This window comes from Fringilla coelebs (genome assembly GCF_963513975.1).
Source record: "Fringilla coelebs genome assembly, chromosome: 7".
NCBI classification, from domain to species: Eukaryota; Metazoa; Chordata; class Aves; order Passeriformes; family Fringillidae; genus Fringilla; species Fringilla coelebs.
The window spans coordinates 7,083,430-7,099,371 of record NC_140035.1 but is presented as its reverse complement, the minus strand read 5'-3'; the positions used below and the strand labels follow the sequence as shown (position 1 = coordinate 7,099,371).

The following is a 15,942-nucleotide window of genomic DNA, read 5'->3' as shown; positions in this document are numbered from 1 at the left end:
CTAAAGTATTTTTCTCTATATATCTATTTGACTTTAAGAATTCTTACAGGATGGGAAGAGGAAAATCTCTAAAGTGTGATGCAGTTTCATCAGAGCAAGTTTCAACTAGTCTTCTCTTAAAGACTGAGAAACTAAAATAGCATATATAAAAATCTATGAGTGAAAACTGGTTCTAGAAATCTCTCTGCCTCCCATGCATAACTTCCCATCACATAACCATAACACCAAAATCAATACCTTCCCATAATTACAACTATTATGCAATTTACAGTACTTGCATTACTTTAACCTTTTTCTATAAAACTTAAACAAGTGCTGTTTCAATGGAATTGTGGTTACACAAAATAACAGTGATAAATACAGTTAGCATTTGCAGCTTTAGAGGAAAATTAATGTAATCTGCTGTATGGAGAGTCTGTGAAAGATGCACAGTTGCCTCTTCTTTGTTAAAAAAAGTCAATGAATCAACAAAATAGGAATCCCAAAGTCTATTAAATTGATTCATTAATAAAAATTTCAAATTCAGCTGAATCATAAAAGCAAGGCTAGGAAGCAAAAGCAAATGTACACTATTAGGCAGCATCTTGAAAGAGATTGAAGAGTAGAAGTGTGGTGAGAAACAAGGGCATATAGAGTTTACTTATTTAAAAGTCTAAATAAGCAAGTGTAGAGAATCTGTGCTTTATCTCCAGGGTACAATTAAAGCCAGCAAAGGTGGTAAAATGCTCTGCATCATATTTTCACAATGTCACCTATGGATGGGTTCAACATAAGGCTATAAAAAGTCTATGGGTGATCCTGCAGAGAGCACTGTGAGATGAGGCAGCAAAAAAGTGGCAGATGCAGAAGGAGCAAAGTAGAAGAAGAAGCTGAAAAAGCAGCAGTAAAAAATCAGAAGCTGGAGGGTAAATAGTCCTCCAGACTGAAGAGGCCATAGTTTGCTTTTACAGACATATTCTTGCAGACTGATTGATAAAATAAAGAGATGTTTGTTACATTAAAATATTCCTGAGTTAAAGATTTTCAGACATTTTCTCTAGGCATATCCCCCTAAAATCCTATCCAAAAGAAATTCTTACTGTTTTGAAGCAATCACTAAGGGATTAGTCTGCACAGACTTCCACTCACACATATTGCTATATTTATGGATTTTATTTCTAATTTTCATTTTTATTAACATAAAAACAGATTGTATGATTTAATCCTAAAATAGTTTGGACAGACTGCTTACACACAGAAATCTGTAAAAGAACTACAGCACACCCTTGTACTGTATGAAATATATGTGCTATATGAAATATATGAAATGAAAGCTCCTCATGCTTCTCTTACTCCATGTTTTGGGATGCTGTACAATGGAATATTAAATCTTCCTGGATCTGTTCACTGAATCTCTGATTTCAGCAAGCTATTCCATTACAAACAGGCTACCAAAATTAGGAAACCTAAACCTGACAGCATTATAAATAAATGCTACATTTCAGTTCTTATCAATCCACAGAGGAAACACCTGCATAATAAAACCTGTTCTCACACCACTGGTTTTAAAATTGTAGTGAAAGGATGTAATGCAGTCAGTGTTAGCTTGACTTTTGTGCTTCTTGATTGCCAAGCAAATCATGCCTATTTATTGGCATTTTTGTAATAAGGACTAGACTAGAAGGGAACACTTGACTGACTTTGCTTTAGAATCTGTGCCAGTTCCCACAACATGTGAAAACCAGTGCTTGATAATATTAAATCACTCTACAGTGCAACCAAACACTTGATAATAATCCTCATTCCCCTGAAAGTGTTCATTTGGAAAATTTGTAATAGCACTTACAGTCTCAAAGCCCTGCCTCCTAATCCAAACCTTCATTTATTTAACAGAAATCACTGGCTTTGGATGTTTTTGTAAGGCTGCTCAATTTTTGCTCCAAAGGATCTGCCTTCCTCTCGTATTGTATATTCTGGGCATCCTTTGCCAGTTATCCCCTTGAAGGAAACTGCTATTAAATTTCCATTTTTATTTTCAGGCCACACTTGGAGAAGGCTCAGCTGCAGGAAGGAGCCCCCCTCTCTTCTCACAGCTGGAAAGCTTCACCTGGGGCAGTGAAATTCTGACCCCAGCTCTAATCCACCCCTGACCTGGCAGGGACTGTGCAGGGAAAACTGAGCTGGCTGAGAGTCCTGAGAGCAGCACTTTCTGAGACAGCCACACTTCTGTAGTGATTCCTAGTTTAGGCATAGCTGTCCTCTAGGAATTTATGTGTATTTTATGTCACACATAGACATGAACAATCATTCTCTGTCCCTCAGCCTTGCTAACACTAAAAGTGATGCAGCCCAAAGATGGAGCACTCAGTGCCTGCCAGCAGCACCTCAGGCACACACATTGTTTTTTGGGGGACAGCCCACAAAGTACACTAAAATAAACTGTGGCATAACTTACCACTAGATGCAACATCAATATCAGTACCTGCTGCTTTTTGGATCATTACAGACTCAAGGATCCTAAAATGTCAAAATAGGTGTCCCTCCCAATTCTGATTTTGAAAGTATTTTGCACTACAGTCTCTCCCAACATTGGAAAATTTAAAGATGACTTGGATAACGTTAAGCAGCCCTCAGCTTCCTGAATTAGAGACAACATGGTTCTGAATTGTGAGATGGAGTTTGAAAGGGAAAACTTCAGATTTCTTTAACAAAACAGGCTGCCTTGAATTGGTACCATTGCTAACACACAGTCATGATGAGAGACTTTGTCAATTGATTTGCATTCCTTCCTCAGGACAAAAAGACATAGCCCTGGTAATGATAAAACTTCTTGGAGTCAGCTAAATTCTCTCTCTCCCATGGATATTTTCTCCTGTGGGGCAGCTGTTTGCACAGTTTCAAAGTTAATAAAAGGATACACACCTGATGCTTCAACAGACAATCCTCTGCACTTTTATAATGACAATGAAATTAATTAAAACTATTAATCAACTATTAAAATTAATTGAATTTTCTACTAGAACGCACGAATAAAAGAGAAGCATGACTAAAAGAGAATTATGTACACTACAGTTTTCCTTACTCAACCTTTGTCTCAGAGTTGAGACAAAACAAAAGGATGGGAGGGGAAGAAAGAAGAAAGCAGGGAGTGATATGCATTTTGCACTAAGGGAAGAGGTGATCATAGAAGCATAGCCTGGTTTGGATCAGAAAAGAACCTTTAAAGATCACCCACTCATGGGCAGGAGATGAAGGTCTAAAGGTTGCACATCTAGTTAGCAGCTCAGCATGCTCTGAAGGTATCATCAATAAAGGTCAAGAGGAACAAAGTTATGACAGTGAACTTTAAAATCCCTGGCAGAATGCTACCCCACAGTTACCATGTGCACTCCTTTGTTATTCACACTAAACCATTTGTCCATTTATAGAAAGCTTTATTGATTTACACAGACATTCATTTGTCATGCCCACTGCAGTGTATTAAGAGCTGTCCAAGCACTTCAAATGTACTCAGCAATTTTTTCCTGCTCTCAGCCTCTGATTTTTATACTTCTGTGGCCACAGCTTCCTACAGCACTTGAGGGGTCAAACCCTGTTATTGGCAAAGAAAGAAGTGATGGTGTTGCATTTTTTCCTGAGCTCCTTGGAGCATTTTTGGTAAGCTGCTGTTCTAGGAAGAGTTTACCACTTGAACCACCTCTGTGTCTTTGGTCACTGGGAACTTGTATGTTTCTGTCCCTGCTGTGCACAGAATTTGTCCTTTGAAAGACTAATCCAACAAATTGCCAGAGAAAAGCTTAACACCCTACTTATGCTGGTCAGAAGAGCTGAAAATTACATTTTTGCTTTTAAATCAATGTAATTGTAACAACAAAAGCCTTAATTTAATTCTAGCACTATAACAGCATTTCCACTGGCCACCTTCCAGTGCCTTTTATATTAGTAAAGACAGCAAATTTTACTCTTTGCTGGGAGTAAAATGAGAACTGCACCTCAAGGCCACCTGTCAACTTTTGGATGTTTCCACCTTGTCCTTTACACTTTTTCCACAACAGATCAAAGCCTGGGCAACCACAGAGCATCTCCCTGCTGAACAGCTCTGCTCCCTGGCCCTACATCCTCAGGACACTGAGACTGGCCAGTGTCACCTCCTGATGAAATCATCAGTGAATTTAGTGGAAAAAATACTTAAATAAAATGCTTTTTTTATTTAAATGTCCCAGCCTTAACTCTTTCTTCTGGATCATGGAGATGGGAGAAAAAAAGAAAAACACCAAAAAGAACAAATCAGTGATATGGTGACAGCCAAGCTTCTCACCCTTGCTCCAAAACACTTAGCCTTCTCAGCAGCATCATTTTCTGTTTTATTTTTTAATGGCCTGTTATATTTAACCCCACTTAGAACATTTGACATATTTTATCTGAAATACTCAGCCAGTGTTTAATTCTCATTCACTTAAAACATGGCATGGAAGTAATACATATGTGATGTTAAATAATAAAACACAGAACCATACAAGTGTCAGTTATAATTCTGTCTATAAAAAACCCCTCATTGGGCAGCACTGGGGGGAATCATTCTTGCAATTCACAACTTCAACAGTGTTTATTTTTTTAATTCTTTCCAATTACAAAACTATATTAAATCTCAAAAGCAGTGTATCTCCCAGGACATGCTCTGCTATAGCTGTGCTACCCATGGTAGACTCACAGAAAGCAGCAGAACCTTTTAATGTATGCTAGAAACCAGAAGATATTTATTCAAGATCAGGAAACTAACCACTTAAGGTTACAAAAACCCCTTGGGTTTAAATGTTGTGAACAAAAAGCAGCCCAGGCTCTCTGCAGCTTCTTAGGATGCCTCACCAATTATTGATGAGCTGATTCATGTATTTAAACATGAACTTACAGCAGAAATTATGTAGCAGTTTTAAAATTTGTGTTGATTTCATGCTGTCAAAGATCAGAACACAGAACTTGCTCATTTATTCAGATTTTTAGCAGTTTGCAGGGAGAGACTCCCACCCACAGTCCTGGATGGAGCTCATAAACACAGAAAGCTTTTCCTGTCTGCTGAGCATTTCCCAGCTCACACAAGATGAAACAATGGGTGTCCAACCCAAATGAGGAAGCTGCCCTTTGGAAAGAAGAGTGCAACCAGAATTTATTCCTCCAAATTTACTTATATTAAATAAATGTACAAACTTCAGGATTCAAATCCAACAAACCAGAACAAAATGAGATTCATACACTGCTGATGAGACTGTGCTCTAAAAATGACTAAAGCAAAACTCATATTTCTAGGAATTCCTCTGTGAAATACCTTTTTTGTTTTGTTGGTTTTTTTTTTTTTCCCCAGATTTTGGGGCTGGAAATTTTCAACTGGTTCAAGAATGGAAATATTTATCTTTTTATTCTTTTGGTTAACTCTAAAGTAACTAAGAATGACAAGCCTTTAAAACCTTCAACATTTTCCCTTCTGACACCACAGAAATGTTTGGAGTTGACATTTTAAGAAGGTTAGGAATAGATCTAGCAAAACAGACTGCATTATAAGCACAGGCTTATCTTCAAGCAAATAATCACCTAGGCTACTGCTAACAGGTATATCAATAATAGAGTTGTATGCTTACCTGCATGCAAATGGTAGAAAACAGCAAATTCTATCAGTATTTACAGAGATAATAATAGACTCTCAACATTTCCACTGGCAAAGCACTGTCAATACAGACCTTTGTACAAATGGGTTAAAATTATGAAGGATGCCTTTTTTTCTCCCCAAAAATTGTTCCAAATGATCCCACATAAAACATCTTTTTAGCATGAGGGGTAAAAGAGATCTGAAGAAGCAAAGACAGCCAGCATACAACTGTATTTCCTAAAGACATGGTCTATATAACACATGTACACTTGATAAAGCATAGAAGTATAAGGATGCAGAGCCAAAAGACCCACCAAGATTCCCATCCCATTCTTTTTCCCCCCACTTCTTGTTTTAAGTGATTTGTTCCCTTATGGAATTGCTCTCCTTAAGAACTGAGTGCATTTCACTCTGACAGACTCACTGTGCTTCCCCATGCAATATTCACAGGCAGTTATTTCTTCTATCAAAGAAATAAAAATCCCTGGTCCATGATAAAAGGTCTGAGGTGCTGAAATTCTAAATCAAACTAAAATTCCTACAATTAACAGAGACAGAAAAAGGGAAGTGGTGAAGACTTGATTAATCCAAAATGGCATTTTTTGTTTAATGTCAACTTGTATGTGACACCTAAGTATCTGTGCATTGAAAACCCTTCTAGGTTTGACATGATTTTCTAGGAGAAAATCATATCATATTTGGTCAGCTGCATTTGTATTTTTCTTGTCAAGCAAAATTCTAACTCTTTGGAATAGTAATTATTTGAAATTAGTACAGATTAGTTAAAAACCATTGACTATCTGTTAACCCAGTGCTGAAGCTCAATAAGAAACTGTTGGTGCAGTCATTTTCAAAGAAAATATTTGCTTTGATTTGCAAGGAAACGTTTTGGAGAAGATTTATCAAATTTAGGAGTGACACTGAAACCAATAGCTAAATTTTGGGTTTGAATCCTTCTGAAATTATACATATGGCAGCCCTTAAAAAAATGTTTTCAAAAGGTAGTTTTTATTTTTCATTTTTTAAAAAAACTTCCAGCTCTTGAAGAAAATTCATGTATTTTAAGACAGTTTTCCAAGCAATAAGAGAGGCCACTTCAGAATTTACTGTAAATGAGTTATCCTTCAAAGCTGGCCAATTTTGACCATGAGCTCACTGACACTGTGACAGTTTTGTACTTGCTGTGATTTCATTATCCACACCTGAGTAGCACACAAAGCTTCAAGGTTCATCTAATGGGGAGGTTGAAAAGAATAGGGCATTTCAGATCTGTGTATGAAAATTAATGTTTGGGACACTTCATCCCAGCAGAAAACACTTCTTATTTTCCCCCTCTTGTCCCTGAGACATTCAGAGAAAAAATGGAAATAATACTGCGTATTCCTGGCACTGGGAAGTGGATATGAAAAAAAAAAAGACCAGGGGACAAACTGCCTTCACAGGTAGAAAACCTTGAAATTAAGTATCAGGAAGACAAGGATTACATAAAGTATATTCAGGATTTTTTTTTTCTTAATTTCTAGAAATTCTATCTATCAAGAGCAGCTCTTCTCTAAAGTAGCTTTTCTATGTTTTTTCTAATAACATTGGACTGAAAATAAAATATAATTTCACAGGTCAGTGAAAAAAAAATTGCTTTAGTGTGCTTCCAGGTGCTTCCAGGCTGCTCAATGCACCTGAAATGAAGGGCTGCTATTAAATTATAGCAAACAGTAAAAATTTGGAGCTCAATTTGGAACCATCTTCAGGGGACAGCAACACCAACCTCCTCCCCACTTACCCATTCCACTCCCCCAAGGAAATTACAATTGAGTTTGCTCATGGGAGCTGATGACAGGAACAAAATATTCAGACTTTACTGCCTTCCTGCTTTTTGTCCCCTCATTTAATGCATAACCCACAACAGAAATGTATCCCACACCCAATTATTTTGGAACTCACTGGAAGGTAAAACAACAGATGTTTTGCTCTGACTTCAGAGAAAGTGGATGCTGAATATTTATCAAGAAATATTTTTTCCTAATTATTTATCCTAAGTTCCTTTATTTAGTTCAGACTATATGAAATTATGAAATAAAATTATTTAAACTGACAGTCTGGAAAACACTGATTCCATTTGCTTGAATGTCACATTCACTGGTTGGGTGATGGGAAACTCATACCAGTTCTCTGCTATACAAGTGGGAAAAATCTTCTTTTTTTCTTTTTCCAAAGAAACATGTATGAGTTTTTCTGAAATGGAAAAAATAAAATACACAACTGGTTTTCCACTTTAAACAACGTCCCTTGAGCTTCTTTTAATTTGAATTCTGAGAAAAATAATGGCTTTTCTTTGTTGTACTATGCAATAGATTTAAAAATTAAGGGATGATGTAATTGATACTGCCACAAAGTATTTTTAAACATAATAAAATATATTCTTTTCCTCCTCCTATGCTGAATCATTTTACTTTGTTCCTTTAAAGACTCCAAGTTAAAAGCTCTCCACCACAATAAGCTATTAATGTCACCAGTTTCACAGCTCCCAACATAAATTTATAACAAGTTTTACTGTTTTAACCACATGGGAGCACTGAGTTATTCCTGAAGGCAACGTTTCCTGCAATTCCACTCTCTTCATCAGAAGTCACCCATAAGTCAACCTCCCCAGGTATTTCAGAATGAACTTCTCTTGATGGCTTCAGTTATTTCTGTCCCTCCCAGCTAAGGAGCTGTGAAGCCAAGTGGAGCAGGACAGGCATTGGTGCTGTGCTGTGAGAGCATCAAATGCCACACAACGGGCTGCAATTGTTTTGGAGCCACTGGCCAGCTCCTAATAACTGAATCACAAAATTACTGCTCATTTCTTGCTAGCTGAAATGAAACTCTATTTGCAAACATCACCCTGTTCCTCCTGAGAGCTCTGAATGTTTTTCTCTTTTGCTCTTACAGGCACACAGCAAGAGTTGGGCAATGCCCCTTGCCCCACACAGCAACACGTGGCTTTTGCACTGACATTTGGTAAATTGAAAGTTCTGATTCATTTAATTTCTAATCTTTTAGAGTGAATTTGAAGAGTAGCAGTATTTGGCCCAGAAGGACAACAGCTCAGGTCACAAATTCTGTCTTTTAAAAGATTCAGTAGAATACAGGGTTTTTATTAATTTTTCTTCTGTGCAGACTGTGCTCACTTAGAGAAGATGGGATAAGGAGCCCTTGGAAACTGTGTGATGTAACAGAATCAGATTGTGACCCTAACCAGTCACAGGGAATGTCTCCTACTGAGCTGGCTGACATCAGGTCCGTCCAGATTGACTTTCTGGCTTGGATGAGCTGTGGGTGTCCTCATCTCCATGATTTTTCTGATCATCACACTGACCAGGCTACAGTTCACCCCCATGGTGTGGCCTTGGCTCCAGGGGTTTCTCTTACAGGAAATGGGAACAGGAACTGCAGCTGCTGCTGGGCTCACCTGGACTCAGAGGGACTCCCCAAAATGTGCACAAGTCTGAAAATCTGCTCCTGTTAGACCATTCCCAAGGCAGACACACAACTATAACAGGACATCTTCCAACATTAATAGGGAAGCCCTAAGGAATTCAACTGCCAGGACAAAAATGTATCCCACAATACCAAAATAAAAGAGAAGCCTGTTGGGAACTTTTTCCTGCACACAAGAGAGATGTGCCAGAGCAGTTTTTCAACTTGGATATTTTTATAGCTTTGTACATTATGAAAACAGAAAATAAAAACCTGTACAGAAATAGAAACATTCAAGACAGCTACATGGAATCAAATTCTCTTGTAATTATATATTATTAAGTGCCACTGTGTTATATTAAACTCTTTCTCAATTATTAACTTAACCTTGCTCTTCAGCATATAAAATTTGTCTCAGATTTTGTTCTTCATCCTTGCATTTATGGGCAAAGTACATTCTAGGAGGTCCAAGAAATGCTTTAGACCACAACTTTTGGAGAATGTGGCAAACCAAAAGTCCTTAAAAAAACAGGTTTGGCTGAAAATGGCAGTCTCACATGGCACAGACTTCAGGTCAAAGGTGATGGGGTTCAGGGGTGCCCCAGTATTATGCTCAGGTGTGAAAAGCACAGCAGCAGCAGCAGCCCTGATCTGCAGAATGAGCCAAATTCACATCACACATAATTAAACACAGCTCAAGTGCAGCCACTGGAACTGCACCCACCTTCACATGATAGCCAAATAAAATAGCATTAATATCAAAGATGAGGAAATGTTGCTGTTATCTTATTCCAAGCTCCCGTTCAAGAGCAGGATCAGTGATTAATCAATTGGCCTAAAGGGAAAATGCACAGAAAAGAACAGAAATAAATCAATGTATGAAATACTATGCAATGTCAGATATACCTAGAACTGATCACATTACTGCTCTGTCAAATTGGCCTGCAATTGGGAAATATTCCTGCCTGACAGATGTCACCAGTGAGGCAAATCACTTGCTCAAAAAAGAGAAGCAATTCCCATCTCTTATTTCTATTCAATGTCTTTGTGAAAAATACAGGTTTTGCCTAATACTAGCAAAGTTCTTTTTTACAATGAACTAAGAATACCTATTTTTACTCATCTAAATGGGTAAAATTTTGAATAGTTACCCTGGGGTCACTGCAAAGGGCAAAACATTTGAGAAAAAGAGTAAAAAGACAACCATCACTGGAATGGAAAAAACCTATATTGTGCCACAGCAAGAGGAGCCAAGAGGAAGGCTGTTTCCCTAAAAGTGAAGTTATGTCAACACTGCAAAGATCTGCTAAAGCTGGCTCAGGTTGCTCCTGCATTGTTCTACTGGGGCCAATAGTCTGGATCTCAGGAAGAGCTAATTAGCTGAAATGAAAGCTGTTCCATGCAATTACACTGCTTCTGCTACCTGAACTACTTTGCACGGCAGGGCATTATATAAAAAGAAGATGCTGTTTATAAAGCTTGCAACAGAGCCTTTTTCTCTGTTTCACACCTCCTACCTTAATTGAATCAAATTTATGCATGTATGTGTGTAACAGTAATCTCTGCACAGCACTGGGGAGACACTACAATGTGTTACAAAATCCTCTTTATGAGATACAGATCAGACTTAAGTTCCAGAAAGCACACTCATTGTTATTTAATAAAAAGAATATTTTAATGGTCATTATTGGTAAGAGCAGCTGAAGTATAAGGACATCAAACAGGACTGAAGGAAATTACCAAGGAGGGTGCAGGAGACTTTTCTCTGACACATCTGAAGTCTGAATGAGCAAACTCTGCAAGGTTCAAAAGATGAAAAAGGAGGAGCTATTGGAGGCAATTAAGGAGAAACTTCAGCTGTTTCAGCCCCATGACCTCAATGCTGAGAAGCCACCACTCATTTCCAGATTATCATTAACTGCTCAGAGAAATGCTAACCAAGTCTTGCAGCAGGACAGAAGCAATAGAAGAAAATACTTTAACTCCTGTTCAAACACACAGCAGCCTCAAGTAATGCATGACCCTCACACCCATTTCTCAGCTGATCTGAAACTGCTGCTGCAATAACTTTACAGAGGATTTTGTCTAGCAAAGCAGCCAATTGTGTAAGTACTTCTTAGAATTTAATAAAATGCTGAATGAAAACTTCAGGTCTTTCTTCCTCTATTTAAAATAACCTTTTCCTGAAGAACTTAAATGCTAAGACCCAGAACACTTAAAATCAGAAGGGTTTTCCTGGAGGAACACACCATTTGACTGAAGACAAGAAAGAAACCCAGAGGCTTATTAAAGAGAAACAGCTGTAATCACCAATTGAGCACTTCTCCTAAATAATCTCCAAGTATTGGCCTTGTCTGAGGGCAAACACCCAGAAGAGGAGTAGGCAAAGCCATGAATCACAAAGATGAAGAGCACTGCCACCGCAGGTGATGGAAGGGCAGCAGGGATCCAGGTATTCCTGTGGGAAGGGAAGAGGCTGTGCCCTCTAGATGGCATTATGTGCCTGTAGATCCCAGAGGAGCTGGAGAGCCCTGCCAGGCACGGTGACCAGGACTGCACCTGCCCAGGAAACATGGGCCAGGGGTCAGGAAGGGAAGATCACCTTCCCTTCTGCACGTTCCTGTAGGGCAGAGCAGGGGCACAGAGCTGGTTTTGCCATGTGGGAAGCAGAGGAATAGTGCTCAGCCTAAGGTGAAAAAAAAGGGAGGATCTGACCCCATAAGGTGAAAGGCAACTTAACTGGGACGGGTGGGCAATATGTGAAAATATATTATAAAAACCAAAAAAAAAACCAGAAAAAAAAAAAGATTGTCCTTATGAATAAACAAAACTCTCCTTGACATTTAATAGCTCCTAAAACAGACAACTGTACACTAAAATGTGCATGTAGCTATCCACATCCATGCACATGAGGCTATAATGCACCCATGTGTAGCTTTTTTGACTGTACACTGAAATTTAACACTTAGTGATAATCGGGTATCTACAGAACCATCAGCAAGAATCAGTTTCACGCATAATGGACCAATGTCAGACCATTCCACATTTGATTTATCTATCCTCTCTATATATTTATAACTAATCTTAAAATCTGTGCTTGTCACCATGACAGATTAAGCAGACTTAAAAATAATCATATGGGTATTTTCTGCTGTGGACTATCAAATTAGCTGCATAATAAAGCCAGAGAATATTGAATTTCAAGAATATGTTAATCATAAAGATTTCACATGTGTAGTTAAGCATTCCCAGGCTGGAATTCAGCACAGTGCCCCTAATTCCAGAGTATGAGTGTAAATATACCTGCCCAGAATCCCTTCTATAATCTCCAATCCTGTATTTCTACAAGATGAACAAAAAAGAAATCACTATAAAATTAAGAAAAAGTGCATCACCATGAGATGTCAATACTGTTTAAGCATTTTCAAGATAATTACGGAGAAATTAAAAGATAAATTATTTTGCTATGTTTTAAGTAAAGAGGTGTATGGGATTCAGCTGAAACAGCTGAGGTAAATTAATTGGGATTTCCTATGCAGCCACTGGAGAACATCCACAGAATAACTGGGATTTTTAAAATGTTAGTTTGAAATGAACTGCAACTATTTATTTAGTTTATGAACTGTAGAACTGTCATTGCTGTCAGCCAAATTGCATGCATCAGTATGTAAATTAAAAATATAGGGTGTGATTCGAAAAATCTCTGTCACAAAGAAGCTTCCCCTGAAACAAGTGCCACTGTGAGTAATGAGCAGGCTCACAGAAAGGGCTTGTGGAGAGCCAGGCCCAGAGAGCACAGCTGAGGGAAACTATTTAAAAAAATTACTGAGTCTCACTCTCTGAAATGATGGATGTGTGGGGATAAACACAGGCACCTAGATCTATAACACAGCGCTGGAAAATCTCATTGCATTCCGCGGGGAGAGTGGATTCTCAATTGCAGCACACGCCTGATTGCTGGGAAAGGTAAGTTACAGTAAATGCTGATTATCTGCAAGAAGGCACCACACTTGGAAAGAAGGGTACTGAAAAACTATCATTAGATTATAAAAGGCAGACAGAAATAGCAGATTCCTTCACTGCAACCTGGCAAGGACTGTGTGAGGAATACAGTTAACATTCATTACAATAGAGAAAATCTGACAGCTTTAATAAAACCGAGATGATTTTCCTTGACTTCTGTGACTTACCTTTTCTTCACTGACTACACCTATTCCTCAGACCTTCTGGCACCAAATCATTATTCTTGTGGCCATACTCAATGCTCTGAACTATTTAAAGAATGCTGTCATGTCAGCCAGCTAAGTACCACCGAGCTTTTTGTGTGGTATGCTGCTGTGAGAAAAGAGCCATTGGACTGGAACTCAGAAAATCCTAGAAAACAATTAATTTATTACCTGCTTTTTACAGAAAATACCTGTAATTTCATTTGGCTGTGGTAAAATGAACATTGAATGCTTATCTGTGATCTCATTTGTTTCAATAAAATTTCCAGATCTCAATATATTGCCTTGAGGATTCTGTAGTATACCTATAATTTTTACAACTCCATGCACCAAAACTTAGCAAAAAAATCACCACTGTAAGTGAAGTAAAGGACAGCACCCTGGCTAAAATATTAATGTAAATTTAAAAAATTGCATATAAGACACATGCATATATTGCATTTTCTCCCCCCTGCAAGATGTTGGATTCACTGTCCTGGAAAAGAGCACTTGATATCATTCTGCCTTGAGAAGGAAGAAATCAGGAGCAGCACAAGTTACTCACTCCTTTCCTATGTGCCTTGTACCTCACTGGGACACACTGATGTGTGTGATGAGCACTGAAGCTGGAAAGCAACTTTCATTAAAACCTGTTTACTGCATGAGCAGGCTAAAGGAGAAGAAATCTGATACACAGCAAAATTCACAAGTAGTCGATGGGGTATGACATGATGACAAGCTTAAAGCAATTAAATGCTGGTCTAAGACACAGCAGAACAGGAATAAGAGTGGAAGCATAGTCTGTTGAGCACTTGGTTGAATTAGCTCATTTCAATATATTACTGTTTGTGGGTATGTCAGAGTACAAAACAGAGCTGATCTGGAAGCTTTTACCTTTTCATCATGTGCTAAACCCTCAGAAGTTCTGCATGTTGTGACCCAAAACATTCAACTTCTGAAGCACTGCCATGGTGTGTCATAGGAGATGCAATTCCATATTCTTTAATTTTCCCTTAGACTCAATCAGAAAAGAAAACAATACTGTTTGTAACTCAGACTAAAATTTCCAGGAGGCACCACGGTTGATTTTAGAAAATATTTTAAGCTTTTGTTGAACTGAATAGTGAGAAAAATGCAGATAAGCATGGCCTTCTCTTGGACCATGGAGACAATGACTCAAAGTACAGTAATTTTTATCATGGCACTCTCCCATTTCAGGAGATGGAGCTGTTTGGTGAACAGGGAATCAGAAATCTGTCTCTAATGATGGCAGGAAATGGTTACAGCAATGACAGAGTAAATCTGAACAGCTCTTCTTACATCCAGTGGGCTGAGCTATTTTCAACACCCCTGTTGTAAATTCATATCCCTACTAGATCATCTTGATTTTTCTATGCCAAAAGAGAAATTGCCACAAATTTCAACTGGCTTAGGGGAAAAAAAATAAAAGGAGAGAGAAAAATAGAAAGATAAATATTTTACATGTCTGCAGGAAATACATCCTCTTCTCTTAAATACTCACCACATTCTAACTGAGTTGAACTGTCTGCCCAGGAGAGGTTTCTATTAATCCTCACCCATATGAGGATATCATTTCCAGTGACATCCCAACAGATAACTCTGTGCCAGCTGTGGAGCCTCACACCCTCGTGGGATGGCTGGAAAAGCCACGGTGGAAGATGGGAACTGGCAGGAGGGGAACAAACAGCTGGGAGGGACGAGCTTTTGAGGACTTCAGCCAGAGCAGGGCAGGACAGACAGCAGGAGGAAAGCACCCCAGGAACACAAAGGCAAGGAGAAACAGGGAGCAGCCATGAGATTTGCTTCCCAAAGACCAGCTGAGCCACTGAGGACCTACAGCAGATGAGCTCCAGCACCAAAAAGTTATAGAAACCATTCAGCTTGATGGTACTTGTTCGGTTTTAATTTAAAATTTACTCATTTATTGGAAAGCTGAAACAGTTTGCCAATACTGTTATCTGGAAAGAGCTGGAATAAACTGGGCTGGTTTTGAAACCTGTGATGCAATTCTGTGCTGATGCATTATCAGCCACCATGTAAGGTTGGAAATAAAACTTTCCCTGCCCCATTGTCTGATCCCTCGCTATAAAAAAAACAAAAGAGTTCTTAGGCACAGTTCAGAAAACGAATTATAAAAGTCTCCTACTGAAAAGATTTAAAAGTCAAATCATCCAGTAATTAGAATTAAGTAGGTTGGTCTTCAGTGACAAAGCAGCATAATGGACCTAGTTGTGTGGATGGCCAAGGCATTGGGCTAAGAAGAGGCTTCTGGATAAATCAGATTAAACACATTGGCTGGAACAAGACAGGTTGCTACAAAATTTTTAGAATGTTGCTACAAAATATTTCAAAGCTTCATGATTTTTCTATGCATCTCAGTCAAGTGATTCACATTTCCTGTACACCAGTGAATCAGCTGACTTTCAATTAACAAGAAGTCTTTCCTCACAGATATTTTCAGAAACTCTGTCTCTTTGCCTGTGCATATGGCGTGTTTATTTCCATGGAAAAGAAAATAATTATTAGTTTTCTTACCATTTTACCTTGCAGTACATGGAAAACCATTCAAATAAAAATAAAGAAGAGAAAATAATGAGCAAAATAAAAACCAGCAGCATCCCATTCAAAGTTATCCTC

At 38.4% G+C, this 15,942-nt stretch overlaps 1 protein-coding gene across 1 annotated transcript in view; it reads right to left on the bottom strand.

Annotated features, from left to right (window-relative positions):
• NCKAP5 (NCK associated protein 5) overlaps positions 1-15,942 on the bottom strand; it is a gene marked incomplete at both ends in the record, with an annotated part of 327,343 nt that overhangs the window by 93,064 nt on the left and 218,337 nt on the right. The gene's annotated exons all lie outside the window — the stretch shown is intronic.